This window comes from Podarcis melisellensis (assembly GCF_964234715.1).
Source record: "Podarcis melisellensis genome assembly, chromosome: 3".
In the NCBI taxonomy this organism is placed as follows: Eukaryota; Metazoa; Chordata; class Lepidosauria; order Squamata; family Lacertidae; genus Podarcis; species Podarcis melisellensis.
In genome coordinates this window covers 88,331,972-88,354,839 of record NC_138530.1, presented here as the reverse complement: position 1 = coordinate 88,354,839, position 22,868 = coordinate 88,331,972, and the positions used below count along the sequence as shown (strand labels likewise).

General features: G+C 42.9%; 1 long non-coding RNA gene across 1 annotated transcript in view; it reads left to right on the top strand.

The window, feature by feature from the left end:
• LOC309367348 overlaps positions 1-22,868 on the top strand; it is a 146,944-nt gene that overhangs the window by 34,242 nt on the left and 89,834 nt on the right. Inside the window, exons 2-3 of the long non-coding RNA XR_014167068.1 lie at positions 10,453-10,576; positions 11,407-11,553. This is a non-coding gene — a long non-coding RNA (uncharacterized lncRNA). The remainder of the gene's footprint in view (positions 1-10,452; positions 10,577-11,406; positions 11,554-22,868) is intronic.

The window sequence follows — 22,868 nt, the reverse complement described above, 5'->3', positions numbered from 1 at the left end:
GTCATTTCCAATTTTCGATGAATAAATAAAAATGGCTGGTTAATTTGAAGTTTTTATGTAATTTCCTAAATCAGTCTCTCTTACAAATTGCGGCAAGTTTTTGCAATCCTGACTGCTGCAGCTGGGGTGCAGGGGAGGGGGGTTTTTTTTTATTGAATCTATGTTACATGGTGCCAAAGGATGTGATGTGAGGGAAGGGTTGCCTAGTAGCAGTTTCTGAAAATGCTGATTATTTTGTTTGTTCATTTATTTTAATTTGGTTGGTAATCACTTTGAATTGGGCGCACACTGAGAGTTGCTCTTGCAGCCTCCAGGAAGGCATTTATCTATCTGTCAGCGAGTAGTTTAGTAAGGAGCCTGCTTTCAGACCAAAAGACCAAAGCGCATGGTGACCTCTCAGCCAGTGCCTAGTTCCCAGCTTCCAAAATGGCTTGCTGGCATAGAAGTATAGAGTTGGAAGGGGCCATGAGGACCATCTAGTCTAACCCCCTGCAGTACAGAAATCTTTCATCCAATGTGGGGATCGAAACCCATGACCCTGATATTAAGAGTCTCATGCTCTACTGACTAGGCAGTCGACAGCAAAATAAATTAAAATAAAATTTCCTATTTTGGGTCTTGGTCTAGGTAACTTTAAAGGGCAGAGGGCACCTCTTGGGCTAGCTTTGATTCATGGACCTCCAGTTGTTGTTCCCAAATCAGTGTAATGTAGCATTTATAAATATACTCCATCTTAGACAATGTCTCTCACAGGGCTAGCTTTAGGTGTGATGGGTCTGGCAAAATGCTTTCTATGGGTACCCTCAAGCACCACCACCATCATGCTCTGTGACAGGTACCTGTGACTATTCTAATTATCTAATTATTCTGATAATGGCCCAATGTAACATCCTTCCAGGGCACACTGTGGTGAGTTTAAAATGGTGGCAGTCCAGCTGCCCACCACTCCATTCTGACTCTTGAGGTATAAGAGCCCAGAAAAGGCATCTGCCTAGGTAGGTTTTGCCTGGTGCTTAGGCTCTGACTGTTTCTTAAGGAGACCAGGTGCTGAAATGGGGACTTGTTGCTTGAAGAACAAAAACCTTTTGTATCTGTGAAGCTGCCTCCTCCTTGTTTTCCTGTAACATGGCAACGGTGTTGCAGAGGGATGCTTTGCGGCTCACAGGCATAATGCGAATTCTCCCCCCTACAGAGCCAATAGCAATTACAGTTGCTCTTTGTATTGAAAAGGACATTCAATATGGTAACTGCACTGCTCTCCGAATGTCCTTTGGCGATTGACCTTTGAGATGTGGTGTCCATAAATTGGTTAGGATCCTGCTGGGATTTTAAGAGGATTTGTCACTTTGTAATCAATGGAAGCAAGCACTTTCACCCGGTATGATAGGATGAGCTTTTTATCAGTCTAATCTCAACATTACCTTTAAAACAAAACAACAACAAAAATCTTGATTTTGTGTGTTTAAGAAATATTAATGTCAGTTTTGCCTTCCACACTGAAACTGAGAACAGGTTGGTAGGTAGGTAGGTAGGTATATAGATTGATAAAGACTATGTGGGTTGTGACAACATCCTAGACTGCATAATGCAAGTTCTTTGACTGATGTTCACTTTTGGTGATCTGTGTTCTCCTTCACTTTAAAGGCTGCACATACCCACAGCGTTTTATACCATAGAAGTAAATGGTCACCATTCACTATTTTGTTGCCTGTTAATTACTCATTCGTACCCCAAGTAGGGGTTGGTAACATAGAAAAAGTTTTTAAAAAATAAAAAATAAAAATGGTCTGTGTATGTGTGCATACTTTTTAAAAACAACAACTCCTTGACAGGAATCTAAAGCAAAAGGGCAGCAGAACTCCGCAGGAATAGAGAGAAGTGGGTAGCCCCAAGTCCATGTTGTTCTGCACAGTTAATGCATCATGCCTGAATGCAACATAAACGTCTCTTGGAGACACTGTTGATGTTGGAATAAAATTTCTTCACAGCACCTCCAAAGCAGAAAGTAAAGGTCATGGTATTTATGAGATTGGTTGGCCCAATAAATGTTGGTGCCTGAGGAGGCATAATGGGGAAGGCTGCCACTGCCATGGCACTTGCCACCTAACACAGTTGCCTCCCTTTGTCCCATGGTAGGACTGGCCCTTTTCCTGAGGTAGAAGTAAAACCTGCTCCAGCTATTGGGTTATCTAGTCCCTATAGGCAGGGTCCTACAGAAATGTTATTTATTTATTTTATTTCCATTATAAGCTACTTTTCCTTTGTTCCTAGGCATGTGGTTCTTTGGTAGTCTCTCATCCAGGCATTGACCAGACCCAGACCAGCTTAGCTTCAGCAAAGTGGTAGCTTCATGTGCCTTCAGGCACATACCCAGTGAAAGATACTGTCTCCCATAGGATTTTCTCTGTGCTACATTCCACAAGCCCTCTCTCTACTTCTCCTATTTATGTATGCCAAATATTTTTATAGTACCCTTCCTACAAATCCCAAGACAACAGCAAAACACAACTTAAGAAAACAATACAGTGGTACCTCGGGTTACATACGCTTCAGGTTACAGACTCCGCTAACCCAGAAATATTACCTCGGGTTAAGAACTTTGCTTCAGGATGAGAACAGAAATCGTGCAGTGGTGGCACAGTGGCAGCAGGAGGTCCCATTAGCTAAAGTGGTGCTTTAGGTTAAGAACAGTTCTGGGTTAAGAACGGACTTCCGGAACGAATTAAGTACTTAACCCGAGGTACCACTGTATATTAAAACAACATGATAAATAAAAGCATTATAACAAAAAAACAGACAGACTTTTTATATTATTACTAACAGTTTGTTCAAGAGGGAGCTGCAATAAAATGTTGTCCTCCTGTCTAAAAGTAGTGCTGCTGCTCAAGGATCAATTCCCTCCAGGCTTGGCTTTCCGTCCTCCCATCCTGCTGTGTTTTTCTTCTTCTTCCTTTTCCAACTGTTATGCTGTTATGCATTGCTAGTCCTAATTGGGCTGCTGTTGTTTTTTAATTCTCATCATCTCCTCCTCCTCCTCCTCCTCCTCCAGTATCTCACATTCATCTTTGGATATACGCCTCTTCAGGTTCTTTCCAACGTTCTCTGTTCTTTGCTGTCTGCATCCATATAAGCCCTGCTGTTAATTTTAGATCATACACCTACCAAGTTTGTCCCCTTAGGTTAAAAAAATATATTTTTGCACTACCTTTAAATCTTGGGGTGGCCCCATTTTGGCTACAATCCGAGTGGCACTCACTGCCTGAGCTTGCGATTGAAAAACAAACAAACCATCTTTGTAGCACTGTAGAGTAGATTGTTCATTAATTGGTTGCAGCGGATGGCGGAGAACTCTGATTCAGGTTGCATTTACAAGCAAACCTACCTGCTCTGCACTTTCTGAAACAATATGCAAACTCAAATGTCTTGAAATGTCATCCTTGAATCTTCATACTTCTCCAGATGTTGCAGAGCAGTTATGCAGCCACGTTATGTATATAAATGCATATAGCAGAGTGATGCATGCATATATTGGTGAAAATGCATTATATAGGGGAAATTGCTTTGCAAAAATGTCTATATTAAGCAAAACTGAATACAAAATGTGTCTATTAGGAGAAATTCACACTAAAACGTGGATGATGTTTCATTAGGATATTTTTCATACACAAACACACACACACCTCCCCAAAAACCCACAAACCCAGATTCCCCCATTCCTAGCTGTAGCTGACCTGGGTTCTGGTTGCCTGGTCTTTTGCCTAGCAATTTTTCTGGTCAAAACTTCTCATAGCCTGAAAGTTTTGAGTTTTATTCTCTCCCTTTCTCAGGAAAGAAAATAAAATAGTTTTATTGTATGTGTCTCATTTTCTCATCCTCTCTCAATAAATGTCTGGGCTTTATGTACTTTGCCAAGATCTGGCTACCCTCCATCGGAAGTGTGTGTGAAATCTGCACATGAATGAAACATGGGCAAGAACCTTGTTTATATTGTTATCCATGTGGAAGGTGAGCTTTGAGTCTTTGTTTGCTGCCTAAGCTATCAGTCATCAGTAAAACCAAGAGCGACCATGTGTTATTGGTCTTAGAGGAGGGAAATCTTTACCTACACCATGGTATTATGAGCTGCATAATCTGTAACTCTCTTCTTGGGCAATATAATTACAACTGTGAAATATTCCAAACAAAATCCTCTTGTCATGGAATCCTCTTTGCACCCTCTACCTCCCCCCCCCTTTTAGTAAAAGAACCAACAAAATCACATGAAGACCAATGACCTATGGAATCTTTGTGGTGGTTTTGACACCTGTGGCAGCTGTCTCCTTTGCCTTCAGGAAGTCATATATATCAGAACAGTATAAATAGCTGTAGGGGGAGATGCAGCCTGAACTACAAAAGACTAGTTGAGCCAGGGAACGGAGCAGTTTCCAGAAATAGCTAATCCCTTGTCGCGAAAGTAATGTGCGAGGCAGAGGACATATACTTCATCTGGAGAAAGAGAGTGAGCCGTAAATGCAGAGATGAGTTGGAACAGCTCTATCTAGGACAAAAATTACCACAATCTGTAACAATGAAAACATGGACAAAACAGACAGGGTGTTATATATAATTTTGTAACAGAGCACAGTAGCAACTTGATCATGACCAATGCAGCTGACTTGTAGAGCACAAAGGAAGCACAAAGAATCGGGGGAGGGGGGAATGATGATAAGAATGTAAGATAATGAACAGTACCTGTATCTAAGTAAAACCAAGGGTTAAGGACAAAGGAGCCAGTCAGATTATCTGTCTACAGAGCAATGGTCAAATGCCTTGAGAGTGTTGAAAGAAAAGGCTTGTGTCATGAGCATTGTTGGGGCTGTGCTTGGGTTGGCAGACATTGATGCACAAGGTGGAAAAGGAAGAATCGGATCGAGTTATGGGAACCTAAGTTGGAGGAGCAAGGAATTCTCCCTTTCCACACTAACTTCAGCTGCTTTGGAAGGAGAAGAAGGGACAATGGCTCTCTTCTCCAATCTTCTGCAGAGTGGAGAGCCTCGGTGGAGGCTGGAGAGAATTTTGTTCAGCCAATGGGGCCAGGGAGGCTGACTAGCAGTGGCAGGTAGGTAGTAGCAATGACGGAAGAGGAGGGTGTAGCCTTGTTGCCTAGAATGAGGATCTACCTTTGTGGATAGAAGCAGACCTACCCACCTGGTCAGAGATTTGCACCTGCAGTCTTGACATTCCCAAGAGAGTCTTGCAAATGAGCATGCCACACTTCATATTTAAAAGCTGGTGGGAGAGGTGGGGAAACTTGTTGGGATGTCTTCATGGCTTCCATCTAGTTCTCAGCTTCTTGCCCTGCTTTTGAACTCCTGAACATTGAGTCTGCTGCCATGACTGTACTTGCCCTGCTTTTGAACTCCTGAACATTGAGTCTGCTGCCATGACTGTACTTGCCTGAATAAAGATCACTTCCTTACTTACAAGTAGGAGCCTCTGTCTGCATGTGTTGGGTGGGAGACAGGACAGGTTGCTCTTCTCCGCCTGCAGTAATGGCTACCAGAGACTTTTGACCTCTTTGATATTTTTTCCCTGATAGAAGACGACAGCTGTAAACTGAACAGTTAAAAAACAATCACAATGTTAAAGCACGGCTAGACTGACATCCTTCATTGTAGGGCAAAGAGAGTAAGACGGCAGTAAATGCTGGGATTTTAAAAATCGTGTACGGCAGCCAGTTGGCTTTCCTTCCTGTGACCTGCCAGTCATCGCACGGAACTGGCTGGGGATTTGGAGCATTTGGCAACAAATGAATGGGGAAATTGGCTGGATCCTTCCTCCAAAAGTGACAGCTGTTTTCAAGCAGCCCCGCAGGTTAGACATGCCACTAAATCTGGAACTCAACCACAATTTTCCATATCATAGGCAATTAGTAGTTTATTAAAATATCACTGACCACCCCCATTTGAACTTTCTGGAGGTTCCCATAGCTTATTCTGAGACTACTTATTTCCCTGACAGCATATGTACCTCATCATGCATTTGTATTCCATATGCTTGTTGCTTTGCCATCAGTGCACATCGCGCCTTACATTGTATCCAAATTCATTTTGTGTGTGTGTGTGTGTGTGTGAATTGCTATTCACAACTCCTCCAAATGTGTGTGCCTTCATTTCTTCACATACTGTTTATGACCATCTCACCTTTCTGCCATGCATTCTTGCCACTGGAGCAGAGGCAACCCAAGACCTTCTAGTGATATCTTTTGGCCCCTGGATGCCAAGGTAGCAGACCAACCACTAGTGAACAAAATCACAAGGAGGAGCATCAGCTTTGATGATGCAACGTAACCCATGAATGATGGTCATTACCGAGGCAGTGTGAATGAGCAGCTGGAGTTGGTCCAGGAGAGCATGCTCTTAAACCCCATTCGTTGCTAAACCAGAACACAGGAAACCTCACAGAAGCTGCTGCAGCTTCCCAGACTATTTCAACATACAGGCATGTTCTGGCTATGTTTACATACACACAGACTCAATGGAAACATACCCAGAACCATCAGCAGCTGGAAAATGTTAAAGCCCAGAGTCTCCAGTGAGCACTGTTGATTATAAGACCATGAACCACAGAGTTATCAAGGAGGGGTGTGTCATAGTGCATAAGACAATCTGCTATGATAGCTGAAGGTTGTTTGTCTGAGTAACAACAATGAGCATTGCTTCAAAAAGACACCCTCAATATACCATAAGATAGACCAGCAAATCCCTCAACACCTTTCCATGACAGCATCATAGGAAACTAATTTCTACTATTTGTCGGTTTTGACAGTGGTTCTCTAAGGTCTTAGACAGATTTTTCACATCACCTATTATCTGATCCTTTTAACTAGAGATGCTGCGAGGGATTAAACATGGAACCTTCTGCATGAATGTATATACTGAGCTGTGGGTCTTTCGTGATCTGCTTCAACATAAATACTAATGCAAATGTTACTAGGCAATGAGTTCTTTGTTGCCAAGCTAGACTGGCCTTATGCTCCCAAAAGATGGGGGAATATTCCTAAGCTGTTTTTCCACCAAGAAATAGATCAAGATGTGGGCAAGTTGGTTGTTAGGCATCTCTTTGAATGAGCTTATTGGAATGAACAGTAGTTGTTTGCTAGTTAGAGCCAGTGGTTGCAACAATGCAAATATATGTGGGAAGAAGGAAGTGACTGGTTTGGAAGATGTTGTGCTCACAAAAACAGTCAACTTTGTATTGGACAACCTTGCTGTGATCCCCGCCACCCTGTATTGTTCCCAGTGGAAACAAAATAGTGGGACTTTCTCCCAGGAGAAACATTGCAGGTTTTCCCAACATATACTGTTATTTCCCTCACCCTCTGAACTTTCTGATGGGAGCCCTCATTGCTGAAATGGTGAATTGCTTCAACTATCCAACTTCTGAACTGAAAACATTATATAGAAAGGTTCTGTGTGTCTGTTTCTGGAATTCTATGAATCCCCCATTTTATGTTATTTTGTCATGTTAGGTCAAAAGGGGTTTGTGGTTGTGTGTGTCGGGGGGGGGGGGGGAGAGAGAGGACAACATATTTGTAGACACGGACTTAGCAGCCTGACTTCAAATCCCACTTAGCTTTAGACTTCCTGACAGGCCTTGGGCAAATTACTCTCCCAGGCTCAGTTCCACATGTGTTCAATTGAAACTTCAAGCATATTGCTTTGAGGGTACATTGGAGAGGCGTGTAAAGGACCTTGCGTCTCATATACCACGAATAACAGTTGAGTAACTTTGTGCCCATTGCCTTTGATTCCGACTGATCTTTAACTTTGGTTCTCTCCTGCCTGTTCTTTTGAACTTTCTCTTCCTCCCTTAGGTAGTTGCTGCAAAATATTTGTGAGCAGCCTTTTACACAGCACCACATAACTCAGCTTGAGTGCCCTGGCTATACACAAACCATCTGCAAAAACAGACTGTAAAATGTACACCGAAAATAATGACCCAAGCAAGCAAAGAGACACTACACTCATAAATAAAAGACAGATTCAGACACCCTCCAAAGATATATTGCAGGGTTTCCTTGTGAACTGAACATCTGCAGGTGTCTCTTGGATTAACTGCCATTCTTTTCAACATGGCATGGTTAGTGACTGCTGTTTATTCTGTGGGCCAGGTATATGGCACAGGCATCCAGCTAAAAAGAAAAGAAAGATTGTTTTCTTTCTTTCTTTTTACTGTTTGCATCAGGGAGGTGAATGATCAGGCAGTATTTCTGCCTGAGGTGTTGGCACTTCTGTTACACCATAACACAAGCACCAGAGAAATGGAGCCTATGAAAGGGTCTTGCAACAAGAGTTATCTTTGCTGATCCTTCCTGTGTTGGGTGGATTGCTGGTTAACAGCCCAGGGTGGAGAGTTAATGCTTCATCACTAATTGTTAGGCTACTACTGGCTGGGGAATCTCTCTTTGCTTTTGAATTAGATACCCCTGACAGCTTGGGAAAGGTGAAGTCATGGAGAAGAGAGACATTAGAAGAAAAGGAAGAGAAGGGAGCTGAACATTTTAAGCTGGAGTTAGAGGGAAGCAAGAGGTGCAGCCTAGAGAATTGCATCTTGGGACCTGCCTTGTCAGAGTGCCTGTTTGGTTATAGCAGAGTTGGGGAACCTCAGGCTCCTGGGAGTTGAATGCAGCCCCCCAGGCCTCTTCCTAAGTCAGTGGTGGCCAAACTTGGCCCTCCAGATGTTTGGGGACTACAGTTCCCATCATCCCTGACCAGTGGTCCTGTTAGCTAGGGATGATGGGAGTTGTAGTCCAAAAACAGCTGGAGGGCCAAATTTGGCCACCACTGTGATTCTCTCCTCTTCAGGCCACACCCCGTCCTGTAGGATAATACCTATTGCTTGTTAGGATAAAGATTGGGGATGCAGGAACATTTGACCTTCTTATAGATGGAATGTGGTCTACTGTACAGAGGTCCACCCATTGTTCCCTTGCTCCACCCATCGCTTGTTCCGTTATTATTTTTTTGACTCTGGTCCCATTCATTTTGCCTTTGTCTCTAGCTGGTATGGAGTCCATATAGAATGGGGGGGGGGAGATTCCCCCACCCCCGCTTACAGTATTGCACAGTTGCATTAAGTCTCTAGTGCCCCCAAAGCTGGCAGTGCTGCTGTCCCCAGAACCCAAGGCAGTGGGGAGTAGGGTATCCAAGTTTTTAAAAAATGGACAAGGGCTTCTGCATCCTTGATAGTAGAAGAGGGCAGCACTCCTGTACCTTTAATAGTTAGAAAAAGAAGGGATTTCAGTAGGTATGGCTTGTTATGAAGGTGGTGGTAGTGGTGGGATTCCCCCCTCCCCCAGCACCTGAGATGCCTTGGGCCACCCCTGCAACTGCTTGCCACAAATACCCCTCTTCAGTGCTAAAACAACACAGGACGCGCCTATGTCCTACATGAGCCCTTTGACTGAAATTGTAGAACTTTTGCCCTCTTTTATGTAGAACAGTGTGCTCCTCAGAACTACTTCTTTTTATTTGTTTGACCTTCCTAATGAGAACAAGTTGATACAGCTATGGTTAATGAGCCAATTATTCTTTTTCTTCAGAATAGCATCCATGAAAGCATTCCACCACCACCCCTCAAGTTTACGGTGGGAATCAATTAAAACCTATCCTATTATTTATATTTTATTACTGTTTGCATTTGGTAAGCCTTCCTCAATGAGATAATTAATTGGTCAAGAATAAAACTGCCCCTGAAGCCCATAGAGATTCCTGAACAGGCAATTCCAGCTTTGCAGTTAATTTCACAAACTTAATTTCCTGAGGATGACTAGACCTGGCTTGTTGCTCTCGTTGCAACGGAAGGGAGCAAAATCTCATGAAATTACATTCTGCAGTGGATTCAAAGTTAAACCTAAGATAACCAATGACTCCAAACTATTATCTCCAGTACCAGAGGCAGCAGCTCAGGGTGGGACATCTCCTTTGCATGCAGAAGGTCCTATCTTTGGTCCATGGGATCTCCAGGAGGAGTAAGAGAGGCTCCTGTCTTGCCTTTTGAATATCTGTTTGCCAAACAACTATTAAAGGCACTGGAGCACAATTCATGACCAAGGGCCGTAATGCTAATGGTATCTGGCAATAGCATTGGGGAGTTTTAAAATAAATACTGTATTAGAATAAAAATAGGTGACGCTTGTTCTTTTATCAAAATATGTTCTATGTTGCCACCAGGGTTTTTTGTGTTTATATTTTTTACAAATGTGAAGGCGTTTTAGTTACCCTGTAGAATATTTCAAAAGGCCACTTAAAGCCAAACTCAGTGTTACACTGTGAGTGGACCTGATGTTACCAACATTGCAATAGTGTATGTGTTTAATGATGAAAGCTGGAAGTTTGAGAGGAGAAACAATAGCAGTTGGGGCATGCAGGTGTGTTGTTTAACCCTTTCTTCTCTGACCCCCCCTTTCAGAATCATGCTTTCACCTGCTTTCCAGTCCTTGAAAAACCAGCAGTACAAATTAAAAGCAACCAACGGAAATGGAACAGAGTCCACAGGGCCACTCATCAGCCATAGGAAGTTTCTTCTGGACAAGGTAGGATGCTGCATCTTATTTGGAAAGCCCCAGAGACAAGGACTGCTCCAACTCACAATATCAGCAAGGTGGAGCAATTGCTCATTGGCACAGGTGTTTCCAATTCAGATGCTGAGAGCATGTGGAGCAGTGATCACAGTGCAAGAAGTTTCAGGCTACATCCACACAATGTATTCAAAGCACTATTATAATAGCACTTTAACAATTATGGCTTCCTCCCAAAAAAACCAGGAACCCTAATTTGTTAAGGGTGTTGAGAGTTGTTAAGAGACCCCCTATTCCCCTCACATACTTACAATTAGCAGAGGGGGGGTTTAACAATCAATCCCTCTTCCTAGGGAACTCTGTGAATTGTAGCTCTGTGTCTCAACAACTCCCAGCACCCTTAACAAGCTACACTTCCCAGGATTCTTTGGGGTATGAGTGTGTGTAATATTTATGGTGCAGGTGTGGCCTAAGCAGTGGTTGGGCTTGTATGGGGAGAAGCTGAACTTAGCTGCTAATCTACACTGACCTAGTCAATGTGGCACAAGGACTTTTGAATGGACTGTGAGTGCTCTGCTGATTTCATTGCCTCAAGTAGCCCCATGTTTCCTCTGGCCACCTCTGTGCTATAAGGTGGATGGATAGTCCTTAGTTGGCCTCTAGTGGGCCTCATAATAGGGCTTCTCTAACAGGGCTAGGTGTGGTTGCTTCTGGCAGCAGGTTCTTGAGAGTGAGCAACAATTGTAAATTAATAAAAGAAAAGAGTGAGCAGCAACTGCAGCAAGATGTTGGAATACAGAGCTACGTGTGTCACATTGTGTGCCTGAAGTAGCCTATGTCCTCAGGTGTGGTAGTGGATGCTGTTTCCCCCTCTGCCCTCTGGTGTCGAAGCAAGATTCAGTCAGCTTCTATGCGTGGAATGGGAGATGCCACCTTGTCCCTTACCTCAGACTGCGAAATGTCGTGGGTTGGCTCTGGACTCGGGCTTTGGGGTAAGTAGTTGGTATGAAACTTTAGGCAGCTACACTTACTGCACCTTCCTGCTGTGTTCCTAGTTTATAAGTGCATAGAAGGAAGCCCTCAGGCACCTTGTGAATCTAAGTTTCATTTTAGGTTTGTTTTGGGTTTGCTGTTTTGACATTGTGAGGTACAGAGTAATCTGTGTTTGCATGTAAAAGCACTACACGTTGCTTGATGCTGGAGACCTTTGGAGCTCTTGCTTTTTTCCAAGTTCCCTAAAAATGCACGAAAATGGATTTTATTTTTTTTAAGGATTGCTATGCCAGATGTAGTGCTTTTGTAGCCAGCCTAACAGCTTGGATGGAAGTGCATTATCTTCCACCGCCAAACGCAAGAGGCAAACATTGTGGAGCAATTTTCAGTCTCTTCTGGAAGTGATGTGAAGGCAATCCTTTTAGGGTTTTATTCCCCAGTGCTTGCAATGAACAATTGAAGCTGCACTATTACTTGAATCCTCTGTGAAATTGGAGAAGCAAATTAGCTGTGAAAAATGCAAGAATTTCCGAAATACGGGGGACTAATGTGACAACTGAGTATTATGGCATAATTGAATTAGTTCTGTGGTACGGATTTTAAATAAGGGTAACAGAATAGAGCAGGGCTTTTGTTCCCAAATGAAAGAATGGATTTAACATTCCGGGGCTCAAGAGCCGCAGTTCAGAGTAAGAGAAAGTAAGTGTCAGAGGGCTTTTTGCCACCTAAATGTGAATATTTGTCAAAGCTAAAGGCTTGCAGTAAAATACTCTGGTATAAACTAGAGAAGTCTTTTGAGGTGGCTCTAATTTATTTATGGATGCACCACACAGGCTGTTTATTATCAGCTCTGTTTCCCCAAATGCTTGTTGTTTTTAATGAATGCAAACGAGAGCCATGATTACACTGTCTCCTTTTTGACTCCCGTAGTCCTAGCCCCAAACTGTGTATTCGTTGGATGTAATGTGTGAACAGCTCTTTTCCCATCATGCCCATTAGGGATGGAAAGGTCAACCTATTTCTGTTCTCTGGGTCAGTTCTTTGTGTGCTCAGTGATCCTAGTTTCTCCATTTTAAACATGTGTGCCTGCACGCACGCACGCACACGCGCGCGCGCACACACACACACACAATTTGCATATAAATTAAACCAATTTTGTGTGACCCCCCCCAAAAAGAACACCACACCATCCAACTGTATTCCTAATTTTGATCAGGATACAGAATAGGGGATGGCAAATATTCTATGTGCATGGTTCCTCCTCTCGTTTCCTTTCCTTAATGGAGGAACGTTCAGTTATGTGACGTTGGTAGTCTTTAGTGATGCAGTTGAGACACAAGTTTATGCCGTCGCCTTCTCTTTGTGAGACCTATGCCTAACAGTGCAATTCTAAAAAATATAATCTGGGAGGTTTTTAGCTCCCCCCTGCTCACTTTGCAAAAAAACCCCTAAAATGAAACTTCTTTTATGACAAAGAATTTATGACACTATATGTGCCTATCAGACAAAATGAGTTATCAAAGGAAGTATGCCAAGCATGAAATCCACTATTCTGTGATTTGCTGTAGACACAGTGGTTCAGGTCTCCTGACCACAGAGGCTACCTCCTTCACTTCAGTGAAAGAAGATTGTGCTTTCCTTTGTAATCACAGAATGAATCCTCCCATATACTGAGGCGAATGGGATATCTAAAGGATTTAGGGAAGTGTACATGGGAGTCTCTGGATGGCTGTATCTTTTTCCTACCCCCCTCTTTCCATATTTGTATGGCTGAGAAGTTCCTGGATTATTCCTATTGTTTGAGATTGTCCAGCTGAGCCAACTTCAGTCCTTTTCCAAATAGCTCAGGCTGCAGCAGTCTTAACTATACTATTTACTCAGAAGTAAATCCTATTGAATTAAGTGGAGCTTACTCCCAGGTAACTGGAGTTAGGTCTGCGGTTTTAGTGTGACTCATGTGGTGCAGTTATACTACCCGCCAATCTGTGATTTTAAGATTACCTAGCACTCCATCATGGATAAGCAAAGAAGTCACATCAAGGTTACTGATTAAGCCTGCCTAGTAGGAAGATGGGGAAATCTAGTGGCAATTTCCATCCAAGACAGCCATCTCCCTCTGCCCCAGGAGGCACCTACCGTCTCCCTAGCACCCCCATGGCTCTAACTGACTAGAAACGGTCAAATTCTAACTTGGGTCCCAAACTCTTAAAAATGGACTGTAGCCATGCAGTTCTTTGTCCCTTATGAACCTCTCAACCTGCAACTGATACCTGAACCAGAGGTGACCTTGGAGAGTACGTTTGCTTGGATTAAGTGTAGGGTTAGGGTTGTCCAACCAATATTTTGCTAGTGTTGTATTTCAGTTTTGAGCTGCATACTTACTATTCCCTCATATTTTGCCTACATATATTCCTTTTGAATGAACCACTTAATTGGATTTCTGGGCTGTCCAGGTTGTCAAAGGGCCTGGGAAAAGGACAGGGTGAAGCTGCCAAGCTGGAGACTTGGTATTCATCCAGATCTTCCCCTACTCCCAAGGAGACCACCATAAGGCAGTGGGAATCCTGTACCCTTGTCTCTAGGTGACACAGAAGTGGGTGGTGGCAGCAGAGATAAAGAACTAGGACAGGTTGCCCAAAGACATTAACCTGCTGCATTGTCGTTTTCTGTAATGATAAAACTACCAAGGTTTGTCCTGTCCTAAACATTGTAAATCCCTTGTTCATTTATTGTTACTACCATGACTAACACATTTTGCCATTGAAACTTTCAGCCCAGTTCCTGTATTCTTTCCCTTTCTTCCCTTGAGTGAAGAACTGCACATTTTACAAACGTGACTTATCGCTCCTTTTGGACTCCTTCGTTCAAAACAAGAATAATGTTTTCCTGCTGTGCAACTGTTCAAGCATAAGGGTACTTAGCTCAACAGGGAGCCATTTGCAGCTCAAGAACCTTCCACACAGAGCTGTTTCAGATGTACTGCTGTTGTGCAGGAACAGGATGTGAACATTCCATGTGCTTCCACCACAATGTTGTTGCATGTCTCAAGGCCTGCAGCAGATGCTGAAGGTGCTTTCATGTTCGGGAGATGCAAATGCTATATTTCAGACATGACATTCTGGAATGGGAAGCAGGAGGATCTTGATATCAGTCACAGTTAAGCTTCTATTTTTAAATTTTCATGACTAGAAAAGCCATTAAGTACCTATCTTTGTTCTTAGTGCAGTTTCCAGATCTGAAATAGAAAGTCTTCCAGTTTGGATCCAGTTTGGATCCAATTTGAATTCAAATAAAGAGCCACATTAAGAATGCTGATGTTAGAATAATATTTTTTTAAATGATGCCCATCTTCATAATTTCATCACATCTCTGACTGCAACCCTTCCAACAGCTTGGGGACTTTGTATCTATTATTGGCGTTAATCTCACTGAGTACCAACTAATGGACTATTTTTGAAATCTGTTTATTTATTTTTGACTATTTAAAATGTATTTTTTCCTGATATACCAGCATTTTTACCTTCCAGGTGCTACCTCATTGAGCGGTTGGAATTTCTTCCCCTAAACCCTGATTTCTTCCCAAACCACCCTGCAACTGACAATCTTTTCCATGTTATCTTTTGTTAATGTATAGTATGTCTTTGAATCAGACTCATCTGCCACACCCAAAACCTCCAAAGGTGTGAGAACCCTAACAGTTTCCTCAAATATTTCTTTGTTAGAAATAAAATAGATAGGATGGATATTAAACCATTTGACTTGAATCTTGGTTAGTAAGTCTCCCAGTTGTTCTTTTCATAAGTGGATATAAAAGTCCCTAAACTGGTATAGTTACTCACCTCCCTTACCAGTCCTTTATTCATCTGCAATGTTGAAGGAGGGATAATTTAATATAGGCATCAAGGGGAGCCTACTTGGGATTCATTTAGATTGTCATGCTTTCTGCCTTATCTTCTGTTGTTTATGTATGAACACACCGCAAGATTAATTGTCAATTGTAAATTGTGTGTTTTCTTGATGAGGTCTGGGAGCCCGCTCAGAGTACAAACTAAGCTTCATCAGCCAGGCCACACCTCCGCTGACCTCCTGGGTCACAGCTATTTCTCTTAAAGGGGGCTTGTGTACAGTATTTAGTTGATAATGTATACATTACGTTTTCCATACCATAAATGTGCACCTTGTGAATGCAACACAAACTATTGCAGACGTATGAGAGCTTGTTGGAAGGCTGCACCAGCAGAGGGACGTCCTTTGATTCTGACAGTTCCATCTCACCCAAAGTTGGTCTTGCCACTGAATTTACTGGTGCAACTGGACCCTGTCAAGTAGACCCCTCTTGGACCAGATTTGTACACTGCTTGCAGGCAAATACCATATTTTTTGCTCTATAAGACTCACTTTTTCCCTCCTAAAAAGTAAGGGGAAATGTGTGTGCATCTGATGGAGCGAATGCAGGCTACGCTGCTATCCTAGAAGCCAGAACAGCAAGAGGGATTGTTGCTTTCGCTGTGCAGCAATCCCTCTTGTTGTTCTGACTTCTGAAATTAAGATTTTTTTTTTCTTGTTTTCCTCCTCCAAAAACTAGGTGTGTCTTAAGGTTTGGTGCGTCTTATAGAGCGAAAAATACGGTAAGTATTTACTACCACTCAAGCAGCAAAATTTGTTCTGCCAAACAACCTACAGGGGTGCGTGAGAGGTGCTTTCCCCCTCCCATATTTTTAACACTTAACATAGCTTACTGTGGAAGGGCAATGCAGGATTTATATCTGAAGGAGAGGAAGCATCATTTTTTGTCTGTTTCTCCTTGTATGCCTGTTCGTTGAATATGTTAAATTGATGGTTTGCAGTATTTAAATTGTGGCGGCCCGTGGCTTTAAACAATAAAGTTTTATTCTGTTCTAACTGGTGCAACAGAAAAGCTTCATAATATATTTTCCGTTTTGGAATTCCTTACTCGCATTGTATAATAAATCACATCCAAGTCTTTTATTCTCATATTCTGGGGGAAAAGAGTTATTAATGGAAGGCCTGCCATTTCCCAAGCAGTTTTCCTGGAATTAAAACGTGAAGCACCTGAAACATAAACAATAGTCAGGGGAGGATTGGCAATGTTTGTTGCTGCTGTTCTGTCTAACTGGGAGAACTTTAAGCTCCTTTGGCTTTTACTTACTTTCCTAACGCTTTTGGCCACTGGGCATAGGCTTATAGCAGGTGTGGCTGATAGAGAACTTTGGGCTCTCAAACTTCCCTGACTCCCTGTGTAACACTAAAATCTCTCCCCCACCGGCCTCTCAAGCTCTGTTCAACAGCATTATTGTGGTGCCCTCTGCAGTGTAATTTCCAGCGCAACTGCACTGGTTGTGCCACCCTGAAACTGCCTCTGATGTGGCTAACCTTTTTTTGACCTGAGCGCAGCATTATGAATTGGTTCCTTCTCCAAGGGCCAAATGCCCCTGCTCTGTGCCACACCCAATTAGAACATCATGGAGTGCTTGGCAGGGGGTGTGAGGATGGCTTTGTTGCTGTGTTCTTTCTTTCTTTGCCAGTTTGGAATATGTACTCTTTTTTGCATTGTTGTTTCTCATTCTGTGTGCTTCCTTGGCAGGGTAAGGGTGTGCACGGTGCAGGGGTGCCATTGGGGAGACGGCAGGCTAAGGGGATATTGGTGCAGTTGCGTTGCTGCCACCACCAAATGTGTATATTTATGGTGCCACTGGTGGGGATGTTTGGCATACATTTGGGTGCCGTGGTGGAAAGGTGTGGCTGTACACACTGGGGGAGCTATATGTGGATTGGGTACTCTTGGTGATAGTGCTATGGATGGTATGGGAATGTCTGCATTCCTTCCACTGTGATGGTTTCCCTTTTCCCTGCACTACGCCATCTCAACCACCCACACGGGTTAGGATGGGTCAGAATTTGCGTCCAGTGCATCTATCCTGTGTTGGATATGCTCCCTCATAATTGTTCTCCTCATCAGCACAATTAGGGATTAGTATCAGAATATGTTTTGTGCTTAGGTTGTTGAGAGTATCCAATCTAATGGACACCCGAACTTCAGTGCAGTTGTAGGTCCACTAGTGTATTAATCTACCTAGAATTTTATCTTCCCAAGCTATTAGGGCTGGTTATACACCACTTTAAAGCAACTGCATTGTTCTTGGACTGCTTCCCCCCACCCACCATTGAAGGACACCCCCTCCCCTGCACACTTAATAAATATAAAGTGTGTCTGTGCTGGGCGGGGGAGTTCACTTTCTAAATACTATTTAACTTCTTTATCTAATTGTTTTGACACAAACAGGATGTAAATGGCTTTCTCTTTCTAAAAACTCTAAACAATTTCAGTTTTTACATCAAATTAAAGTAGCTTTGAAAGGAAATAATGCATCTACAGATGGTGCTGAATTGCATAAAATTAATTACTACATGTGCAAGTTCTCAGTAATTAATTCCATTGAGGCTTGTAAAATCCATTGCAAGCACAATTAGATGTTTTTAGCCTTCCTTTTGTACCTGAACATTTTACTATCTTATGGCATACCATGTTGCAATGACAAGGAAAAATTCTGTACTGTTGCCCAGGGAAGGAGGACCTCATTTTCTACTTCCGTGAATCTGAAACAAATGGCCACATCCTGAAAATTAATTTCGATTAAAAAGCAGCAGAAGCCCAGTGCCTTTTCTTCCTGAGTTCAACAATAACATTTCAAACAGGGGTAGCCAACACAACAACATTATTTGCACCCCACCCATCTGACTGGGTTGCCCCAGCTACTCCAGCATATTGTCCTCGAGTTGTTTGGGACTACCACTCCCATCCTCCTTTCACCCTTGGCCATTCTCATTGAGGCTACCATTGCATTACAGGTTTGTAAGGAGAGTGTAAGGGACGTGTGTGGCACTGTGGGTTAAACCACAGAGCCTAAGGCTTGCCGATCACCCCCGCGATGGGGTGAGCTCCTGTTGCTTGGTCCCTGTTCCTGCCAACCTAGCAGTTCGAAAGCACGTCAAAGTGCAAGTAGATAAATAGAAACCTTCTCAGCTTTTCTACTCCATGCCTTCCTTGAGGGGTTGTGCCTGACTGGAATGCATTCTTGAGCTGTGATCATGGTTCTTGCTTGCGTGGATGGAGGTGTGTGTGTGTTTAGAAACCTCTGACTTATCTTTGGCTAGAACATAGCCTGCTGTGTAAAAGGAAGACTCACACACATTCTTCCATTCACTTTTGCCTCTGGCCACATACTCCCCTGGCAATGCAGTCCTCAGAAACTTGCCTATAATGGGAAACAGCCCTCTCCTGCTGAAAAACGTCCCCTGCCCATACTCTAAATGATGCCAAAGCTGTGATTAAACCCCAACTGAGCAGTGATTGTGCTAACTTCCACTAAGATAAAGGTATGAACTTTTAAGTTTCGCAGCACCTTTCTCCAGGATGAACAGAAGGGCAAAAAGTGCTTCATGAGGGAAGAAATAATTTATATCCTCTCAGGAGGTGAGTTTGGGAGTATTGTTAGGCCACGTTCCAGTAGTAGTTGGCAGTGTAGTGAGTGGAACTCATCTGACCACCTGCCACCAGCATTGCTGTGGCTTAATGGGAGAGGAAAGGTGGCAGTGAGATTGGTATGGTGTTGAGACACTAATGGGAGAACCAGACTGGATAGGCCAGTGTGTTTTCACTGACCTTGCCCCCCAGCGACACCCTTGATGAGAGGTTGGGTAAGTGCCTTTGCCCTAATAGCTGCTACTGGCTTGGTCAAAGCAAGCTTGGACACCCAAGGGTTGGTCTTGTGGTAGGAAAAACACTCTTGTGAGCCTTCACAGCAAGCACTCTGCAAATCAAAGGTATCTTATAGGTACAAAGAGGTGAGGCATCCAGTTTTAAGGATTTGTTTTGTATTCTGATACAAACTGACCTGATCTGGACTAGCCCAGCTAATGTGTGGACTGGGATGCATCTCTCCTTCATTGAATGATAGAACTTTAGAGTTGGAAGGGACTCTGAGGGTCACCTAGTACAATCCCCTGCTATGCATGAATTTCAGCTAAAGCAGTCATGAGAGATGGCTATCCAGCATCTGCTTTAAAAACCGCCAGTAATGGAGAGTCCACCAACTCCAGAGGGAGTTTGCTACAGTGCGGATCAGCTCTTAACTGTCATAAACAGGCATAGGCAAACTTGGCCCTCCAGATGTTTTTGGCCTACAACTCCCATGATCCCTAGCTAGCAGGACCAATGTTCAGGGGTGATGGGAACTGTAGTCCCAAAACATCTGGAGGGCCGAGTCTGCCTGTGCCTGGTCATAAAGTTTTTCCTGATGTTTAGCTGGAATCTCCTCTCTTGTAAGGTTTTCTGCATCGCTGAATTCTGTGGTGCAGTTCTCAGCTCAAAAACCATTGGAATGTATTGATTAATTTATATTTTGAGAGGAAATATGTATTGAAATGCAGGTTTCCATGAAAAAAAAGTTTCAAAAAGAGATTTCAATCAAATTTTTCATGCATCTTTTAATTTTAAAAAATCAGATTAATGTAGAAATGGGACGGAATAGTGTTATGAATTAACACATTCAAAGGTGACATGGACTGGAAACTAATTGGTCTGTCCATACCAACCTATCAGAGCTGGAGCTTGCTTTTGCTGCCAGTCATGCTTTCTCCTGAATCCCTTCTTCAATGTATGCAGCTTGTGTGCGAGAAGAGTTGTCCTGTGCTTGATGATTGAATTGGCAATGCAGGAGAGAAAATGGCTCTGGGGAAGAGAGATATAACAAGGTACTGATAACTAGGCTGCCAAAAAGAAAGAAAGAAAGAGTGAATGAGAGTCTGGAGGGGAGAAGAAGGCTGAAGAAGTAATAGGGAGCTGTGGCGCATGTGTGAAAGAGAGGAGGGGAAGAATAAAAACTAATGAACACTAATGTTTCAGGCATTAGCTATGACAGGAGTGCATTTGCTCTTATTTTTCTGCACGGATAAAAGTGGGAAGGGGGGGGGGCAGAACAGCACATGTGAAATAGAGACAGACAGACCGACAGACTGCTTTCTGTTTATATCCGCAACTGGAAAATGCAAGTCCTCATTGGAGAATTTATTACTAAAACTTCAAAGAAATGCTCCACACATTCCATTTTAATAGCTGCAAGTAGACATTATTATGGATTTCAAGAAAACTGTAGCATGTGCATCTGGCAAATGCATATTTCTAGGTGCTGTGTGAATCTTTCGTGCAGGTGTGTGTGCCCCAGAGAACTGGCATTGGCTGTGTGGATCAGGGAGGAATTCAGTGCCGTGCTTTCATAATAGTTCCGCCAATGCAACCCAATTATGGGGGGGGGGGAGAGAGAGAGAGAGAGAGAGAGAGAGAGACAGACATATTTTGCTATTGGGACCTGTTGCATTGCCTCCTTCTAGTGCAACACTTTTATTGAATCCAGCCCTATGTATCTTCCTTCTCTGTTGCTTAGCAGAATTTGCAAAGACTTGAGGGTCCTTTCTTTTTTAAACACCTTTGGCACCTCTTTGAGATAATACAGTATGTACATGCCAGACTTTCAAATGCTTAGGTTCTATGAAGCTGCAGTCCCATTTGCTTAAGCCCATAGATTTGCATGTACTGTACATCCAATTGCATGTACAGCAAAATGGGGGTGGGAGGAAGGTCTGATTTTTCAAGACAAAGTGTTGATGCTAGTAAGTGGAGTAGACCTTTACCCACACGTTCTGATTACAGCCCTGCAAACACTTCTTCAAGTCACTTTTCTGTAGGGTAACCAGCATCATATAACAAGTATCCTTGAGTCTACTTAGTGCATGAATGAGTTAAAACCATAGAGTAAGCTGTCCTGCCAGGCTTAGCCTATGTCACTTCCCCTCACCTTGGGAGGAAATGGGTAACCAAATATTTGCTACCTCACTCTACATGTGAATTCAGTATGTAAGGAGTTCTGAGCTGGTCACTCCAGCCAACCACATGACTTTAGCTAGCCTCTTTTGCTTCAGACCAGAATAGTCTTAAACTAGCATCTTCCTATACCAATAGTTTACAAACTTATACCTGATTGCTGTATGGAAAATCATATGAATTTGACCTTTGAAGAGTTTTGTAAGTAAAACCATTTTATGACTTGCCAAATGTGTGGTTTATCTCTCTGCTAGGGAGAGAACTTATTCCTATACCATACTGGAGAGAACTTTTAAATGGGTACTTTTTGGGGGCTCACTGGAAGGGCACATTTTAAAGCTTTTACAGCCTATATTTCCATGCTTTCCTTTGCTGTGATACAAAATGTCTGCTGGGGTTCTCTTCCCAAAGGGTACTTGCCCCAAACGTGGATCTCGATTTCCAGGATTCCAGCATGTTCTTCATGCTGGGCTGTACTCATCTCACCCTTGTTGCTGCTGCTGCCCATTTGCTTGCCCTGTGCCCTCTGGGCCTAGTCTGCACCATCTCCAGAGGCAGAGGGCAAGGAGAACAGATAATGTTGTTAGTTTCCATAGCTGGTCACTCACATGGCAAGGATGGGTAAACAGACAGCAACTGGAAGGAGAAAGGGCTGGGGATCTCTGGTGTGGTTGGCAGTGGGTCCCTTGTTGTGGCATTGGCCTCACCCCATGCCTAACAATTAGGGATGGACAAATCTGTCCATTTTTGGTTCCTCTTGGTGTCTCGTTTTTCCAATCTTAAATTTAGTTCTTCTCATCAGTTTGCTTTTGAATGTTTGTATGTGCATTTTTTGCCCATTTCTCTTTAATATATGCATTTGTGTACATCTGTTCTTGTTCTTCCTATTGTTGTTGTTAGAGAACTGAATCACAAAATTTGGGGAACTCTGAGTTTGAAAAGTTGGCTGGGTTTCAGTTTAAATATTTTTTGGGGAAGTGCAAACCGGACCAAATTTATTCCCTCAGTGATGCCAGTCCCTGTTGCTGGTCCTGATTGGAGTTCAGCTGGGGATGGACTGGCATCATTAGAGAGGCTACATGGGGGAATAAGCCAATGATGTGACTTACATTTGCTTGTAATAATTTATTTCCCAGCGTACGCATGATTGGGGGATTCCTGAGTTTAAGCAGATGGGTCTGCTGTTACTATCTCCTGTAGCCTGAGATCCATTTAGACCTTAGAGAATTGTGTGTCTCCTTTGCCCATCGTTGATATGGTAAAGAAGCTATTTTACAAGAAAAATAAAAACAAGTCAAAAGAAACTGAAAACTGAGCAACAATTATTATAAGGCCATATGGGGGGTTTAGGTTTTGGTATTGATGATAGAATTTCTTGCATATCATAACATTTAAGATCAGTGCATGGCTTAA